The sequence below is a fragment of the Sciurus carolinensis genome, chromosome 2 (assembly GCF_902686445.1).
Source record: "Sciurus carolinensis chromosome 2, mSciCar1.2, whole genome shotgun sequence".
Classification (NCBI taxonomy): Eukaryota; Metazoa; Chordata; class Mammalia; order Rodentia; family Sciuridae; genus Sciurus; species Sciurus carolinensis.
In genome coordinates this window covers 93,137,184-93,155,626 of record NC_062214.1, presented here as the reverse complement: position 1 = coordinate 93,155,626, position 18,443 = coordinate 93,137,184, and positions in this window count along the sequence as shown.

The window sequence follows — 18,443 nt, the reverse complement described above, 5'->3', positions numbered from 1 at the left end:
AGGACCTTTTCTATATTCTTCTAGGCTGCAAACTTTGGGCTTTGTATTCAAACACGGCATGCTCAATTAATATTTATCTCTGGATGGATGAGGGGATGGATAGGTGAATAGAAATTCAAATTTCTGATAAATCTCTACTATAAATATATCTGTAACTTTATGCAAGTCCCTACATTTTGTTTTATTTAGCCTCTTGGGATTTAGATAGAATAACAGTGCATATTCTGCCTACAGAGATATTTATTTGCACAAGAGAAGTAGCAGATATAAAAGTGCTGAGTAAAAAGGTTTTATATAATTTGAGGGACTATAAGGACTGAATGTGACTTATTCTTATTTTTCTTCTTTCCATATTGAAACCTTCATTTAACACTTCAGAGATCATACCTTGGTAGCACCTTCTAAGTGGTGTTGTTATTGAGAGTTCTTTTTAGAACCAAATTAACTAAACTCTTCAATGTTATTAAAATCAGACATGCCTTATTCTTATTCCTGTGCAAATAATGTCATAAGAAGATTCTAGTCTATTCTAGTCCAATGGAGGAAATTGGCAACGTCGATTCATATTCAAGTTTCAAATACAAAGAAAGAAAAGAGAATAGAAACTCCTGTTCATGGATGAGGATTAAATCTCCCCTATATTTGTACCCTAATTATCCTTTAGACTTATCCCCAAACCAGGAAAATATAATGATTTTTTTTTTCCTGGTAAGTGTGTAGTAAAATTAGCATGCTATTCTTTGCTGATAGAAATGTAAATTGATATAATCCTTCTGGAGAGTACTTTATAAATATATATATATACATATATATATATGTATGTGTGTATATATATATATAATGATATATATACATAATTTTATATATATATATATATATATATATATATATATATATATATATGCCTTAAAGGTATTTACATCTTTTGGCACCAAAACTGTAGTCCTGAGAAATTATTCTAAGGAAATAGTCCAAAATAGGGGAAAAAATAAAACTATATACTCTATCAAAAAATGATCATGTCAAATATTTAAAAGTGTAAACTATTAGAGAAAACATGGATTTGCAATGATACATCAAATATTAAGTAAACCTAGAGGGTATATTTGATAGAATAAAATCAAGATTATGAAAACTACAGAGCAACATGGAGACATGTTCATGATATGGATTGTAATGCCAAACTGTATGTACACCATTACTACTGATTTCAAAATATTTAACTTAAACGGAAGTTTAGGTAGACATTTCCTCAGCACAACTTCTGAAGCCTTCTTTTTCAAAGTGTAGTTGGTTGACCTGCAGTACTGCCATCACCTGGAAATTGGTTAGAAATGACAGTTTTGAGCCCTAACTGTCCCCATTGGACCAGAACCTGCATTGCAGGAAGACTGGAGGTGGTTCATATGTACATGAGAAGCCCTACTCTAGAGGAAAGCCTGCGGTTTTCTTCGTACAGCTCTCTACACAGCTATGAGACCAGGTGGTCCTTTGAAGAAGTTAGATTAGAAAAATAAGTCAGAGTGTCATCACAGGGTCTCCTCCTGAAGGACTCCGCCACTTCTCTTTGCCTTCATTAAGGTCGGTGAAAGGTCTACTGACAGATGATAGTGATAATGGCTTTTCTTTCTGTCCCAAATATAGGGCCCATTGTTCCATCTGTCAGGGTTTGAACTAAGCTATGTAACAACACTTTCATGTTCTCTTCAAGTGGCTCTCCTGCCTGGCACTGGGTCCCCGAAGCAAACTAGACCCTACAGTGTCCAGTGATTTCAAATATGTAAACCACAATCCTGTTCATGAGGCCAATATGTTTTGGGACAGATGTACTAGCAGTTATTGTACTTGCACCCAAATTGTGAAGAGGGACATATTAGTTAATTCACATGCCACTCTCATTTTTATAGGTCAATAAATTGATTCCATGACTTCCCGTGGATACCAAAATCCACAGTTGCCCAAGTCTCTTGTATAAAATGACCTTGTACTGGGAATATAACTTAGTGGTAGAGTGCATGCTTAGCATACACAAGACCCTGGGTTTAATCTCCAGCACTGCAATAAATTAAAAGTAAAAATATATAATGGCCTTGTGTGACCTATGCAATCCTCTAATATACTTTAAATCATCCCTAGACTATATATAATACCTAGCACAATATAAATGCTATTGAGTTGTCATACTATATTGTTTAGAAATAATGACAAGAAAAAAAGTCTGTACATATTTGATAAAGATGTATCACCCACCCCCTCTACCCCCAAGAAATTTCTTATCTGTGGATGGTTGAATCTATGGATATGTAACCCATGAATACAGATGACTAATATCATCTGCTCCATGTGGTTTAACCTAATGGTAATAATAATAATAATAAGAGCTCTCACATTACAGCCTCACTACTCTTTTATTGAACACTTACTATGTGTCAGGGTTCCTGTTGGGCAAATTGCAAATATAATGGTTCAAACTAATATCTAAACAACCTTAAAAATGTATTTTTATGTTTCTTATTTTTACATAGAGAGAAATAGAAGCTTTAAAAAGTCACATAAGGTACCCAAGATTATTCCATAAACCAGGGCTTCAGTTTCAGAACCCAGATTCATGCCATTGGGTCATGCTGCCTTTCTAAGAATCACTCTCTTTTTCCAGTTAAAATTTAAAATCTAGAGCTATGAAAGCATTCTGTTGGATATCCTGGCTTACATTTGGGTCTGAATGCTATGACAAGCAAAAGGGCAGTAGGTATTCTTTGTCCATGGTTCCCCTTGGCCTCCTGGCATCTGTCTAGTAGATCAGTACCATCAGTATCTAGTGACTTTCACCAAAGAACCTCACTGAGTCTGACTTTCTCTGCCTTAGACCAATGGTTCTCAGAGGTTTACAATCTTTAGCATGCACTAGAATCCTGTGGAGGGCATGTTAAAAACAGATTACTAAGCCTACCCTCTGAAGTTTCCAATTCCCTAACTCTGGGGCTGGGTCCAATAATGTGCATTTCAACCAAGATCCTGGATGGTGCTGATGCTTCTGAGTCAGGTGACCATATTCTGGGGAACCACTGTTCTATACCCTGACCACCCCATTTTCCAGCTCCTTTTTGGGAGTTGAGCTCCCTGGACCACTGGCCCTCCTACTCTTGCTCACTGATAATCTGAGAAACTCTTCTAACTGAATAAATACTTGGGATGATAATAAATAATAACAACCATAATAAATTTAGTTAGTAGTAATAATAAATAGTCAAGGACATCTGTCACACTTTTACATAATTAATCAATTGGGAAAGAAATCAGGAAAACAATTTCATATAAGTATAATAAAACACCGAGGAATAAACCTAACCAAGGAGGTAAAAGACCTTTATGATGAAAATTATGGAACAATGAAGAAATATATTGAAGAAGACACCAGAAAATGAAAATACCTACCATGATCAACCAAAGCAATCCTGAGCACAAAGAGCAATGTTGGAGGCATCACAATACCTGATGTCAAATTACACTACAGAACCATAGTAACAAAAACATCATGGAACTTGCACAAAAACAGACATGTAGAGCAATGGAACAGAATAGAAGACACAGAAAAACCACACAGCTACAATCATCTGATTCTTGACAAAGGTGCTAAAAACATACAATGGAGATAAGATGACCTCCTTAACAAGTAGTGCTAGGGAAAGTGGATATTCATAGGTAGAAGACAGAAACTAGATCCCTATATCTCACCCTGTACAAAAGTCAATTCAAAATGGATTAAAGCCTAAGTATAAAACGAGAAACTTCATAGCTGTTAGAAGAAAAGATGGGGGAAATATTTCAACTTCATATAGACACAGGCAAAAAAAAGTTTCCTGAATAAGACCCCTATAGCTCAGAGGAAGAGTCACTAAATGGGATGCCACCAAATTAAAAATCAAAAGAAAAAAAGAGAGTAAAGAGACAACTGACAGATTGGGAGAAGATCTTTGCCAGTTATATTTCCAACAGAATTAATATCCAGAAATCTATTCTTTATATAAAGAACTCAAAAAACTCAACATTAAAATAACAACTCAATAATTAAATGGGCAGATGAACTGAATAGACACTTCTTAAAAGAATTAGTACAAATGGTCAAAACTATATGAAAAAAATTCTTATCATCTTTAGCTACCAGAGAAATGCAAATCAAACTACACTGACATTCCACCTCACTCTAGTTTGACTGGAAATCAAGAATGCAAATAACAATAAATGCTGGTGAGGATGTGGGGACTAAAGGAACTCTTATATACTGTTGGTGGGAATGTAAATTAGTATGGTCACTATGCAAATTGGTGTAGAAGTTCCTCAAAAAGCTAAAAATAGAATTACCATATAATCCAGCTCTACCATTCCTTGGCATTTATCCAAAAGAATTAAAGTCAGTATATTTTAGAGATACATGCATATTCATGTTTATCACAACACAGTTCACAAAAGCCAAGTTATAGAATCAGCCTAGGTGTCTGTTAGCAGATGAATGAATAATGTGAGATTTTTTATATTTCATATATATATATATATATATATATATATATATGCATGTATATAACATAGTGGTTTTTATTCAACCATAAAGAAGGAAGAAATTATGTCATATGCAGGAAAATAGTTGGAACTTGAGACTATAATTTTGAGTAAAATAAGTCAGAATGAAAAGTGCTATGCATTTTGCTCACATATGTAGAAGCAAAAGAGACAGAGCAGGAGGACAAAAGGATCCCATGGAAATACAAGAAAGATCATTAAGGTTGAAAGAAGTTATGATAGGGAGAGGAAGGAAGGGAGGTTGGGGGTGTATTGGGGAGCAAAGTTGATCAAATTGTATTTTTGTGCATGTACAAATCATCCACAATGAAACCCACTGTTCTGTATAATTGAGATGCACCAATTTTTAAAAAAATGCATGTTCTTTCATTTGCAGCCCACTAAGGGGGTAGACTTACCTCAGGGAAGGGTGTAATTATGTCAGAGGTGCCCTGGTTATATTTTTCCATTTTTAGGAGAAGGGTGTTAAATGGCCCTTGGGGATTCCCTTCCCGTGTCCAAGATTCTCTTTCTTGCTGTTCTTTCTTTGTTCACAGAAGTGCTCAGGATTGTGACTGAGCAAGGAGTTGAGGGCGAAGAAGCCTGTGTGCATGGTGACTTAATGGTGCGCAGTGACTGAGTCCTGCTGTAGGTTAACTTGGAGCCCTTTGGTGGTAATAGTTCCTCTCATGAGGCGCAGAGACGGGCTGGGGGCCTCTCTGTTTCTGTCCTATGAGATTTTGAGAGTGGTGTCCTGGTACATGTTTCTCTCTTAGAGTCTTTCCCCTTCAGTTTCTCACAGTGGGAGTTCATTAAGCTGGCCCCATTTATTTGGACAGCCCTTGTCTCAAGCCCTGCAGTGATTTCTGATCACCCCCTTGGCTTGAGTGTTTCCATTTCTCCTCCTTGTTGCTTTGATGCCCTAAGTTTGTATTCTCTTCAGGTTCTCATGCTTCCAGATATGAGATATTTTTCTCTAGTTTTCTCTTATTTCTGAGGTATACCTGTACATCACTCACCAAATCACTTTGTGTTCTATGATAGCAAAAATTTTCACTCATTTAATACACATTTATTCTTATATACCAGACACTAAGCACTAGGAAGGCAGCTGCATTCCACAAGCAATGTGTTCCCTAAATAATACTTAGTATTTTAAGAAAATCTGAGTATACTGGCATTGGAAATTTAGTCATTGAAAAGGTTGATGGATTCTGAATTTTTTTTCAGCGTGATTTTATTAGAGCTAAATAGCTTCATTTATGAGCATTTGAATCAGCCCACCCATAAATGAAGTGGGAGTGCCATAGTTAACTTGGTTTTAGGGAAATTCTATTCTTTGCTGCTTTGGTTGTGATATAGGCAATATAAGTATAAAAAACTGACTCATTAATTCAGATGATGTTTTCATTGAAGTTATGTAAAGAAGTAGAATATAAGTCAAAATAACTTTTTAGAGGAGAAAAATTTGAGGGTAGTATCATGAAACTTGATTGTGTGAATCATGGCTCAAGAGGGCAGGAATAACAAGGAGTTTCTTGAAGATTCCCAGCCAGCCAGATATTATCTTGGAGCATTAGGTATGTGGCAGGAGATGGGGCTGATTATACAGACCATCAAAACTCTGAAGTCAAACTTCACTCATGTGAATTTTGACTAGATATTTTTCTTTCATGGTATGACCTTAATCTTGTTCACCAGGTGCCAGTTGCACATTCCCTTCCTCCACCATTGGCTGAATAACCCTTTACTCAAAATGAGTTTTGAATGATCATTTTGAAATCTTAGAGTAAGATTACCCAATCAAGCAGTCTCCAAACTAGAAATTATGTGTCTTTAGGAATCCCAGCATATCAGAGAGAGGTTGGTAATTAAATTTATAATTACTGACATTCCAAAATATTTTTCTAAACATAATGGCAAAAGGTTTAGACCATAAAAGTAGTGATTGCCAGCCATTGTATAAAAGTTAATTTTGGGCACTCAACATTACAAAGATTATTTCAAATGCAAGTAGCAAGCTGGGGAGGGATTTGCAAGATTTGTGATAAAAATTGTATATTGTCTATTTAATAAGAAGAATTGAGTACCTACAAATCATTAAGAAAAAATAAATACTCCCAATAAAAAGGGTACATTAATTAGGGTACTATGTACAGTTGGAACAATAAAATCTGTGACTTATTAAAATGGATATTATTTCTCATTCTCATAGTCTAACATAAGTGCTATGGTTGGAATATTGGTGTCTCTCCAAAATTTATATTTTTGAAATCTAATCTCCAATGTGTTACTATTCAGAGGTGCAGCCTTCAGCAGGTGATAGGCCATTAGGGCAGATTCTTTGTGAATGAGATTAGTTACCTCATAAGAGACCTGAGGGAGCTTGTTTGCTCTTTGACATTCTACCATCAGAGGACACATAGGAGGTGTATCAATGAAGGAAGGACCTTACCAGATCCCACTATCCTGGTGACTTAATCTTGGATTATCCAGCCTCCAAAACTATAAGCAATAACTTTCTGTTGCTTATATATTACCCAGTCCAAGGTATTTTGTTATGGTATCCCAAATGTACTAAGATAATATGTAAGTGCTCCTCCTTGGTGGTAGACCAAGATTTAGGGTCTAAAGATTTAGGGACTTAACTTTTCCGATTGTGATTTTACCATTGTCAACATGTGACTTCCAAAATTGCTTAATTCTACCACATGGGCTGAGGGGAGAGGAAAAATCTAGAAGGATCACACCTAAAAGAATTCCATGGGCCTGGAAGGCCTGAAAGTGTCACATGCCATATCCACTACATTGTTTCAGCTGGACCTGAGTCAGTCACATGGGAGTCCTTCAGTGCAAGGCCAGCTGGGAAATACTGTCCAGTTGTGTGACCAGGAAGAGGAGGGAATGGTCTGTGAATGAACAACTATCTAGTCTCAGATAGTTCTAGAATTTCATGAATGTGTCTTTTTTTCCCCTTTCCCTTGCTCCAGTGCCACAGTGTCAGAAACCAAGAGGGAAAGTCAGAGGAGTGGAAGGGCTGGTGAAGGAATAAGCAAGAAGCCCTCCTTTCCCACTGCAGGCAGCTACCCTCTGTGGGGCCAAGCCGGAGAGCAGGGAAGTGGTGGGGGTAGTGGGAAGGGGGGCTTTATCTTTAAGTAAAGATGCAAGTTTAGATTTTTACTGTGGGCTAAACACTAATTACTGAACCAAACTGCTTTATGACCCAAAGTGACTAAAGGACTTATTGTTTGAAGAGACCTAGTTCTCATCCTTGGGGTGGAAGAAGGAGTTTTAATATGCAGAGCAAGACTTTGATACAACCATTTTGCCCACACATGTAAACATTTTTTAAAATTATAATGACATTAAGTCATTTTAAGTGACTGTATTAGTATCAGTCCATGTCTTAGTGTCACACTTAGAAGACTTGAATAATCATTTAATAGAGCATCCACCTCTACCCTTTCACCTTTCATTCGTTTGCTATTTTCTATGTCCCTTCTCTTAGTCCTCATTAAAGTGTTCTGTCTTAAAAGAGGAGATGTTTGGCATTCACCTGAAACCCTGCATTCTCTGAGGTCTCCATCATTCCTATGTAAGTCCTTTCTCCCCCAGACTCCCACAGTAAATGGACCTGGACTGTGTAAATTGAACAACTGACCATGAACTATTTTGTGTGGATAGAAGGCTGACTTTTTTACTAGATGTTAGGCTTATTTTCTTACTGAGATGGAAGTTTCTTGAAGCTGGAGAACACTTATCACCCTTTCAAGTCCCTTGAACCCCTTTCAAAGTTAATTGTAAGCACACCTTAGGAGCACAGGCATAATTTTTACCTTAAGTGTACTTGGGAATGGGACATGCTATTTTCATTCCTGTTTCTCTCATATGACAGCCTCTGAGAACCTAAACCACTCAGAAGTTGCTCCTAATCACAGTACAAGACTATAGTTGTTTTCCTAGTTTTTATTCTCTTACCTTATGATCTCTTGTCTATAAATGCTGATAAATATTCTAGATGAGGTTCCAGAAAAAAAGAAGCAAAACCTTAGCACATGCATCTGTTGTTTGATCTAGCTGGTAGATGGGCATGAACAGTGGACTCTTTAATTATACTAACTCTATTCTCCAAAACAAAAGTGTGAGGTCTTTTCTATCTATCTTTCTAGCTATCTATCCATCTATCCATCTATCATCATCATAAAAGTTACCTTTTACTGAATGCATTCTCTCTATATTTTACTAGGCACTTTATGAACATTTTTTTAATTCTCAGAACTCTGATAAAATATATAATCATTTACCCTTATTTACAGACAATAAAACTGGTTGAAACTTTTCCAGGGTCATTCAACTGCTAACTACCAGAGTTGGGATGTCAGTTCAGGTTTGTTAGGTTCTAACACTAACACAAAGACATATACGAATGTTAATAGCAGCTTATTTGTAAAATCTCAAACCTGAAAACAATCTGACTGTTCATTATCAGATGAATGGATAAATAAAATGTGGTATATTCATTTGATGGAACACTCCCCAACAAGAAAAGATAGTAGCTACTGATTTGTGCAACAATACAGATGAGCCTCAAAAACATCACCCTGAGCAAAAGATGTCACATACAAAAAACTATTGTATGATTTTATTTCTATAAAATTGCAAGAAAAGGAAGAATTCTAGAGACAAAAATCTAATCAGTGGTTGCTTAGGACTGGGGACATAATTGAGGATTTACTACAAATGGGAAAGAGGGAACTTGTAGGGGTGATGGAATTGCTCTAAAGCTGGATCATGCTGGTTGCACAGCTGTTTAATTTACTAAAAATCATCAAAGAGAGAACTGTGTGGTGTTTTGACTTCAATAAAACTGTTTAAAAATGAACATGCCCATTGTAAGTAAACAGTTGGTGCATCACTCTGCTATTTAGAGCCTTTTCTATCACTCCCCAAATTTCCTCAGCAGTTGATCCCCATTTGTCCTGTTCCCTGATTTACACAAAGGCTGATAGATTAGTTTTGCCTATCCTAAATTGTATATAAAAGGAATTGTATAGTAATTTTTCCTTTGTGTTTTACTTTTAACACTCAGTATAATTTTTAGGTTTATGTAGATTATTGCATATATTGATAGTTCATTCCATGTTTTCACATAACACAATTTGCTTATCCATCATCTGTTGATGGAAATTCATGATATTTCTTGTTTGGGGCTATTATGAATCAAGATATTATGAACAGTCACTCATCAGCCTAAGGAATACCTTTGACTTTGTCAATTTTCTCTGTTTTGTTTTCTCTTTCATTGACTCCTGCAGCTAATTTTATCATTTACTTTCTTCTAGTTATTTTGGGTTTAATTTGCTCTTAATTTCTAGGTTCTTAAGGAGGAAAATTAAATCATTGATTGTATACCTTTCTTCAGTTCTAATACATCCTCTTAAATCCAGTTTTCCTCTAAGTGTGCTGCAGATTTTTATGTATTGTATTTTCATTATACTTCACCTTGACATTCCAGTTTCCATTATACTATTTTCTTTAATTTATGAGGCATTTAAAAGAGTGTTTCTTTATTTCCAAATATTAGGGCATTTTTGCCAATCTAAAAAAACCAAAGGATGTAGGATTACATTTTTCAAAATATATTTAGACTTGTTTTAGAGCCTACCATAAAGGGACTCCACATAAGGAGAAGATCATCTTGAGGGGAAGCCCCCACTATACAATCAAAAATCTACACTGTAAATATTGTTTGCTATCCATAAAGAGACCTATAGGAAATTTTCAGGGTTATTGTGAATTAGAGAAGGGAGACTAATTAGACTTTTAGGAAATACTAGACACCTTCTCTGAATTGATACAAATGTCTGGAGATCCTATCATTGTAGATGTCTGGTCAGAGTAGGGATTTCTGAACACCAGGTGGTTAATTGCATTTTGTTCCATCTCATACTGGGTCTAGTTATATATTCAGTCATGGAACTCATAATTGACAGAGAAATAGTAAGGAACTGGGAGAATTTTCACCTTGGGTCCATGGTTCATGGAATACAAGTCATTATGATGGCAATGGCCAAGAAAAAAAATCACAGAAACTCTCCCTACCTACCAAAATAGTAAGCCAAACAATACCCCATTTCTGGAGGGATAACAGAACAGTGATATCCTCAAGGGACTAGAAAGATGTAGGCATGATAATCCCCACCATACCCTCCTTTAACAATGCAGAAGAAAGACATGTAGATCCGCAGAATGACCGTATATTATCATACACTTAATCAGGTGGACAAGAAGAGTTTTTCTTTGACCACAGGTTACTCTTTTTTCCTCCACCACATCCATCCTTGCCCAATGAATTCACAAGCAATGTAGCCATGGTGACATGGATGCAGGTTATGCATGGGCTCAAGCACATGGTCTTCAACTCATGAAGTACAACCTGGCTCTCAGTATTATAGAATACCAACCAGGTCTGCCAACAGTCTGCTATGTGTCTGATATGGCATCATTTCCTGCATAGATAAGCCAGTCACTGGTTGCAGGTTGTTTACCTTGGAGCACTTCCACCCTGGAAGGAGCAGAGGCAGAGTTGTATGCTCACTGGAAAAAGACACTGAATACAGATGTGATTTGCTTCTCTATGTGTATTTCTGCCCATTCATTGACTTGTGAATACCTTGTTCACCATCATACTATTCAACAAAGCCTAGCATCTGCTCAAGGATGACATTATATAGCAAATACAGAACCCACAGCATTGGATTCATGCCCATGCTATAACCATGATCCCCAAATACCCCTAGAGTATCTGGCCTGATATATTGGTGCAATGGTTTTTAAAGCCAGATTCAGTGTCAGCTGGGTAGCAAAATCTTGCAGAATGGGGACTATATCCTGTAGGAGACAGTATATTTTCTTAATCAGCAACAAACATAGGGTGGTGATTCTCCCATGGACAAGATTTATGGTTCTGTGATGAGTGTAAATGGCAGAGACTCCTCTGACTATCATCCCTAGGGATTCACTAGAAACATTTTGCATCCCATTCCCACGACCATGCAGTATGCTACTCTGAAGATTTTACATTCCAAACAACAATGCTTTCCCCATGGGGCACAACAATGGTTTTCTGAGAGCAGAAGCTGAAAGTGCCACCCAGTCACTTGGAGATCATCGAGTCACTGAAGCAACAAGCAGAGAAGGGGGATATTGTATTGACTGGGTGATTGAACCTGACTACCAGAGCAATTGGGTGGCTACTATACAATGAGTAAAAGGAAGGATAAGTGTAGAATGTAAGAAATCCCACCAGGAGTTTCTTAATCCTCCCCTGTCCTACAATGAAACTAAACGAAAAACTGTAAGTCAATATAGGTAGACTGTTTGTGGCCAGGAGCCTTCTGGAATGAAGGTTTGCATTGCTCCACCAGGCAAGGAGTCACACCAGCCAACACACCCACTGAGCACAGAAACAATATAGAATGAGTGGGTAATAAAGAAAATAGTTACAAATAGTGGTTACAATCACCTGATCAGAGGCAGATGCAGGCATGAAGATGATAGTAATGTTGAGCAGTTCTTTCTTATTTTGATATGAAAATATTTGTTTGTGTGTGTCTGTGTGTATTCACACACACACACACACACACACACACACACACACCATTTTTTTTTCTCTTCTCCAAATCTCTTACCATCTAATTAGGATGTGTTAGTGTTAAACTTTCATCTCAGTATTTAAATTATAGGATATTAAACAGGGAATATGATGCATGTAGAAGAATAAAATCAGCACAGATGGATAAGGGTTATTGTATCCTCTTTTGGTGAATGGGGTGTGCTAGGCAGAGTAATGGCCCCAAGGATATGCACATATTAATCCTTGAATTCAAGAATATATTAAGTTATGTGGCAATGGGGAATTAAAGTTACAGATGGGATTAAGGTTACTAATCAGCTGATCTTAAAATAGGTAGATTATCCTGGATTATCCATGTGGGTCCAATATAAGAACAAAGAAATCACAAGGAATTCTTTTATTCCCCCCTGCGATTTGGGATTGAACCCAGGGCCTTGAGCATGTAGGCAAGTGCTCTACCACTGAGCTCTATCCCCAGCCTTCATAAGTGGAAGTGGTAGAGGAAAATAGTTAGAATCAGAGAGATGGCAGTGTGAGAAGCACTTGCCACCCTGTGCTATAAAATTTTGAAAGTCTATAGCACGCAGAAAGAAGGTTGTATGTAAGACAAGGAATGTGGGAGCCTCCAGAAGCTGAGAAAGGCAAGGACATAGATTCTCCACTAGAGCTCCAGAAGGCACACACTCCTGCCAACACCTTGATTTTAGTCTGGTAAGACTCATTTTGGATTTATGATCCCAGGAGTCATAAGATTATAAATTTTAGTTGTTTAAAGGAATGGAGTTTGTGATAATTTGTTACAGAAGCAATAGGAATCTGATCCACCACATTAATACATTTTGGGTTGCAGTAGAGGAACCTGGTTCTGTTGAAGCTAATGTACTTAATCCTTCACTGTCTCCTCTTGACTGGTGTGTGGCAGCTTCTCCAGCTGCCATTGGATCCTTCTTCAGCTTCTCCAAGTCTTGGGTCAGATAGGTGTTTAGATCTGTGACAAAGGGTACCACCTTCTCCTACAAAACTCCTGTATCACTGAGGTTAGAGTGTTGGCTATCATGAAAGGCATGGTGGATTCAGGTCATTCTCATGGATTCCAGTGTGTTCTCATTCTCCCCCATTTGTTTGTATCTTACCTTCCTGTCTGGTGTCCTTCTTACCTCAGGTTCAAGCACCGGAAACAAAGTCTCAAGTGACTGTTTAACAATTACATAATGTTAACAGATTATTATAACAAATCCCTTATTATATCTACCACTCCTAGTGATTCTCTTCCTCTGCTTGAACAGATGTAGTTATACATTTAAGCTCCTTTTTATCACTGTTTTGTTAATTTTTTTCCAGCATTTTCATGTATATTGAGCAGAAATTAGATCCTTCTATGTTAGTTCACTCGGTCATGTGGATGACAAATCTCTGTTTCTATATTGTTAAGTTCATCATTTCCCCCAGTGTATTCCTTTTATCTAGTGGAGAAGAGTCCACTTGGTCACTGATTCATCTGTCTTTGAACTTACTAGTCCCACTCAGTATCAAGTAATTCATAAATTGAAGAAGCCCACGAGAGTAGAACCTTCACTGGTGTCTTCATATTCTCTCAGATCCTGTCAGATGTAGGAAAAATCTGCTTACAACTATTGCAGAAATTGGCTCTAGCTTCCTTCTATTATTGCGCTGATGTCACCATTCCTCAGTCTCTATTTTTTTTCCTCCATGGCAGGTCTCAGTTCTCCTTCAGTGGACTCAACTGTGCCTCAGTCTTACGCTGCTGCAGCATCACCTTAATGCCCCATAGAAGGATGGAGGACGTTTGTGGGCTTAGATCTAGGCCAGTTTGAGCTCCTATGTCCCAAAACCTACTCCTCATTCCTTTGTCACTACTGCCTTTCTACTGATTTTGAAGACTAGCCTTCCCATTCAAAACAGGAGTTCCTCTTAGCCTTGAACCTTAGCTCCCTTCAGGGCACATGTCTTCTTACACTTCTCTACCCCAGATGAGCAGAGAGTGGGAAAATGGGAAATTTCTAATCAATAATTCTCTGTTCAATAATTCTAGCTCCAAAACCTTGGTATCTAAGTTCCAAATAAAGGTTCTTGAGGTACATACACAAACTGGTCACAAATATGGCCCTTGATAGCTACTTGAGACATAACTTATTTATAAGACAAAGTCAGGATGACAGAAGAAAAAGTGAATTTCTACATATATAATGACAAACATATGGTACTCAAGACAGTTCCTGACTGCAGACCTAAAATTACCAGTGCCCTCTGATGCTCTGTGTGCTCAGTTCTATCAGGGTCTCTAGCCTCTCTCACAGGTACATGAAAGGAGACTCCAGATGAGGGTTGCTTGGACTCTACTACTATATGAATCTCTACCTACCTTTTTGATTATGCACTAAAAACTTGTCTGGGAGAGTTTAGACAGGTTGCACATGTTACCACATATGGTATACTGAAGCATATTGTCCAAGAAAACATGAATTATGGTCTTATCATTACTACTAACACATTGCATTACCTTGGGGTAACCATGTTATTCTCTTGGGCCTCAAATTCCTCACCTATAAAATGAAGTAATTAGACTTCATACTTTAAAACACATTCAAGCACCAATAATCTGCTATTATCTAAATAATGGGAAAACATTTAGGGAAGGGATGAGAAGACTATTCAACTATAGTTCCTTACTGGGATAGAAATGGCTCTAGGCCACCTATTTGTGAAATTCCTCTAAAGGAATTAACAAAGAACAAAATATAAAATAGAATCATGGCGGCTCTGGTATATAGAAGGTAAGATAAATTTGGCTATATTCAGTCACATATCAATCAATGAAATAAAGTAGTGAAGGAGAAAGAGGGGGCAATTTGGCTAGCACTTATACATTTCACCATGGTTTATAGTTTCAGCCACTGTGCTAATCATAAGGAAACGAACTTTGAGTAAAGCAACCATGGTCCCTACTCTTGTGGATTCTAGTAGAGAAGAAAGACATTGATTCAATGATCACACCAAAATGTAGTTACCAGTTGTGACAAGTTTTAAGAAAGAAAAGAACAGAGCCAAAAGGAGGGGAGAGGGCAGGTTTTCCTGGAACTGTTATTTGAACTTAGATCCCCAAGTTAACAGAGGTTATCTATAGTATGATAAAAATTGCTGGAGATCAAGTTTGGTGGGAGGTATTTTCAGACAGTTGGGCTGAGGTGCTTTGGAGACATCCAAATGGAGATGGAGCAGCTGGATACATAGGTCTGAAGCCTAGAGGAGAGACTGGGGTTACAGATGTGTATTAGGAGGCACTGTGTCTACCTGGCAAATTGAAGCTAAGGTAAGGGAGATTCCCTAGAGAGAACAAAATGAGGGAAGGGAGGAAGAAACCTGAGGGAACTGCCACATTCAAAAAGTAAGCAAAAGGAAATTAAGACTGAATGACCAGAGAGATAGGAAGGCAATCCAGAGAGGGAGGTGTGTGGAAGCCAAGTGGGCTGAGTATTCTACAGAGGGTGAGGCTGTTGCTGATGTCCTGGGGGACAGAGGAGAGGAGAGAATCAGGTCCACTGGCTTCAGTGATGGGACATTGGTGAGCCTAGTGAGGTCTGTTCAAGTGGAAGGAATCATGAAGTAAATGGGATTTGAATAAACAGATGCAGTAAGTCTATGTAATTCCATCAGGCAGCCTAATTACTAATATGGACCTGTTGGGTTTAAAGAATCCCAGGGAGAAAGACTGTGCCTAGGAGTGGCCAGCTCCTCTCTCTTATTTTGTGGATTCATTGCCCGTATCAGCAGTTCTTGGGTGTTGGTGATCTACTGACTCAATCATTCATCTACCCATTCTCTTTCTCATTCAATAAATAACAAGAATGACAGGCCATTCCCTTCTTAAAGGAGCTTGCCATGTGTTGGAGTTCAGTGTTGGTTTAAAATACACTACTTGGTTATCTGTTCTGTGCAAACCACTTTGCGGAGGAGAACACAGAGATGAATAGGACATGCCTGCTTCCTCCCCTTAGGAGTAGAGTCTACTGGGGTGATCTAGGCATCAACAGTTCACCCAGCTGTCAATGATGATAACCTCTGACTGCAAATTTAACTTTTCCCAAGATCTGAACTAAAGGAAGCCAAGTCTAGTATTATATTCTTCTTATATGTAGTATTATATTCTTTCTTGTTCCCTCTGGGCAGAGGATGATGGAATAGTGCTGCATGTCCAGGGTGAATATGACTTAGATGTTGTGTTAGTTCTCAATTGCTGCAAAATACATGGTCACAAATTTATTACTTCATTGTTTCTGTGGGTCAGGAGTCTGAGCAGAATTTAGTTCTACCTTGGTATCTCTCACAATGTTGTAAAGCAAGGTCTCACCTGGAGGCTTCACTAGGAAGGACTGCTTCCAAATCTGTGTGACTATTGACACTCCTTGGGGGCTATCAGACTGAGTGCATGGCAGTTGCATGCTGAGTGTTAGCCAGAAGCTTGCCTCAGTTCCTTACCACAGGGGCCTTGTGGAAAGGAACTGGCAGCTTGCTTTATCAAACCATACAAATCAAGGAGGCAACAACAACTATCTGATAGCAGAACAAAGGTGCTATCTTATACAACCTAACTTTAGAAGTGACATCTATCACCTTTCCTCTATTTCACTGGTTAGAAGCTAATCACAATTCCCAACCACAATCAAGAAGAGGATTCAGAGGTTGTAAATGCCAGAAAGCAAGGATCATTAGGGGCTTTCTTAGAAACTGCCTACCACAGGTGTCTGAAACCACTGTGAATGGCCAGTAAGCTTTGACTCACATTTTCTCTCGAGGTACCTGTATGAATTGGAGTTTGTCTTGTAAGCCCTGTTCAGTTTTCTGGATCAGCTTGGCTCTGATGCATGCATTACAATCATCTCCAATTCCAGTAAGCAGAAAATCTGGACCCTGTCTTGACTTGTTTGAACCATTGTGATCCATGATGCTGGCACTGACTGGACAACAGGAGTGACTACTGTCCCTGTGCCACCCTTACCCTTTTGGCTCAGATCTCTGAGCTTGGTCACATCAAGTGCAAGCTAAACCAATTTCTTGGAGTTGATATCTGGAGTCTTTACCCTGCCTTAGGGTTAAAGGACAGCCTCAAATGGTTTCTCCCAGTCCATCTACATGAGTACTCTGAAACCTACTCAGCCCCCACACTGGCTGCGAAGCCTCTGTCTTGGAGCTCAGACTCTTTTTAACAGCCTCATTGAGTTATAATTCACATACCATAAAATTCACCATTTACAATGTACAATTCAGTGACTTTAAGTATATTCACAGAGTTGTTCAGCCAATAATACAATCAATTTTAGAACTGATCTTGACCCCCAAAGAGATCCTATACCCACTGGTAGTTACTCCCTAAACTCCAAATCCTAGATAACCACTAATCTACTTTCTAACCCTATAAATTTTTACATTCTGGATATTTCAAATAGATGGAATAATAGAATATGTGGTCTTCTGTATCTGGTTTCTTAACTTAATGTTTTCAAAGTTTATCTATACTAGAACACATACCAATAACACTTTTTTCCTGGAAAATAATTTTTTTATTATGCTCTATCATACACATCAATATCCATTTGCAATATCAACACATAAGATATTGTATGAATTACTACATCTTATTCATTTGCATGGTTTCCATTTTTGGGCTACTATCAATAATGTTCCTATGAACATTTATGTATAAGTTTTAGTGTGAAGCATGTCTTCATTTCTTTTGGGTACATACTGAGGAGTGGAAATGGTTGGTTCATATGGTAATTCCATGTTTAATAATTTGAAGAACTGCCAAATTGTTTTCCACAACAGCTACATCATTTTACATTTCCAGCAGCAAAGGAGAGTTCTAATATTTTCCATGTCATTGTCAAACCTTGTTATTATTGGCCCTTTTGATGATAACCTCCCTAGTATGTGTGAAGTGGTATCTCATTGTATTTCAATTTGCATTTCCTGGATGACTAGCAATGTCCAGCATGTTTCCTTGGGCACAGTACTCATTTACATAACTTCTTTGGAGAAATGTATGTTTGAAATTTGCTTGGGCCCATATTATACCCTGTTCTGAGCCTCCTCTGACCCCTCTCCATGAGGTAATATGCCCAAGCCTGTTCCTCTCTGAGAGACTGTGCTCTGGGTACTAGGGACCCTGGAACTCCCTGAACAAATGGGATCTTTTAGGTTATTGACTTGAGCACGGACATAGTACCAGTAG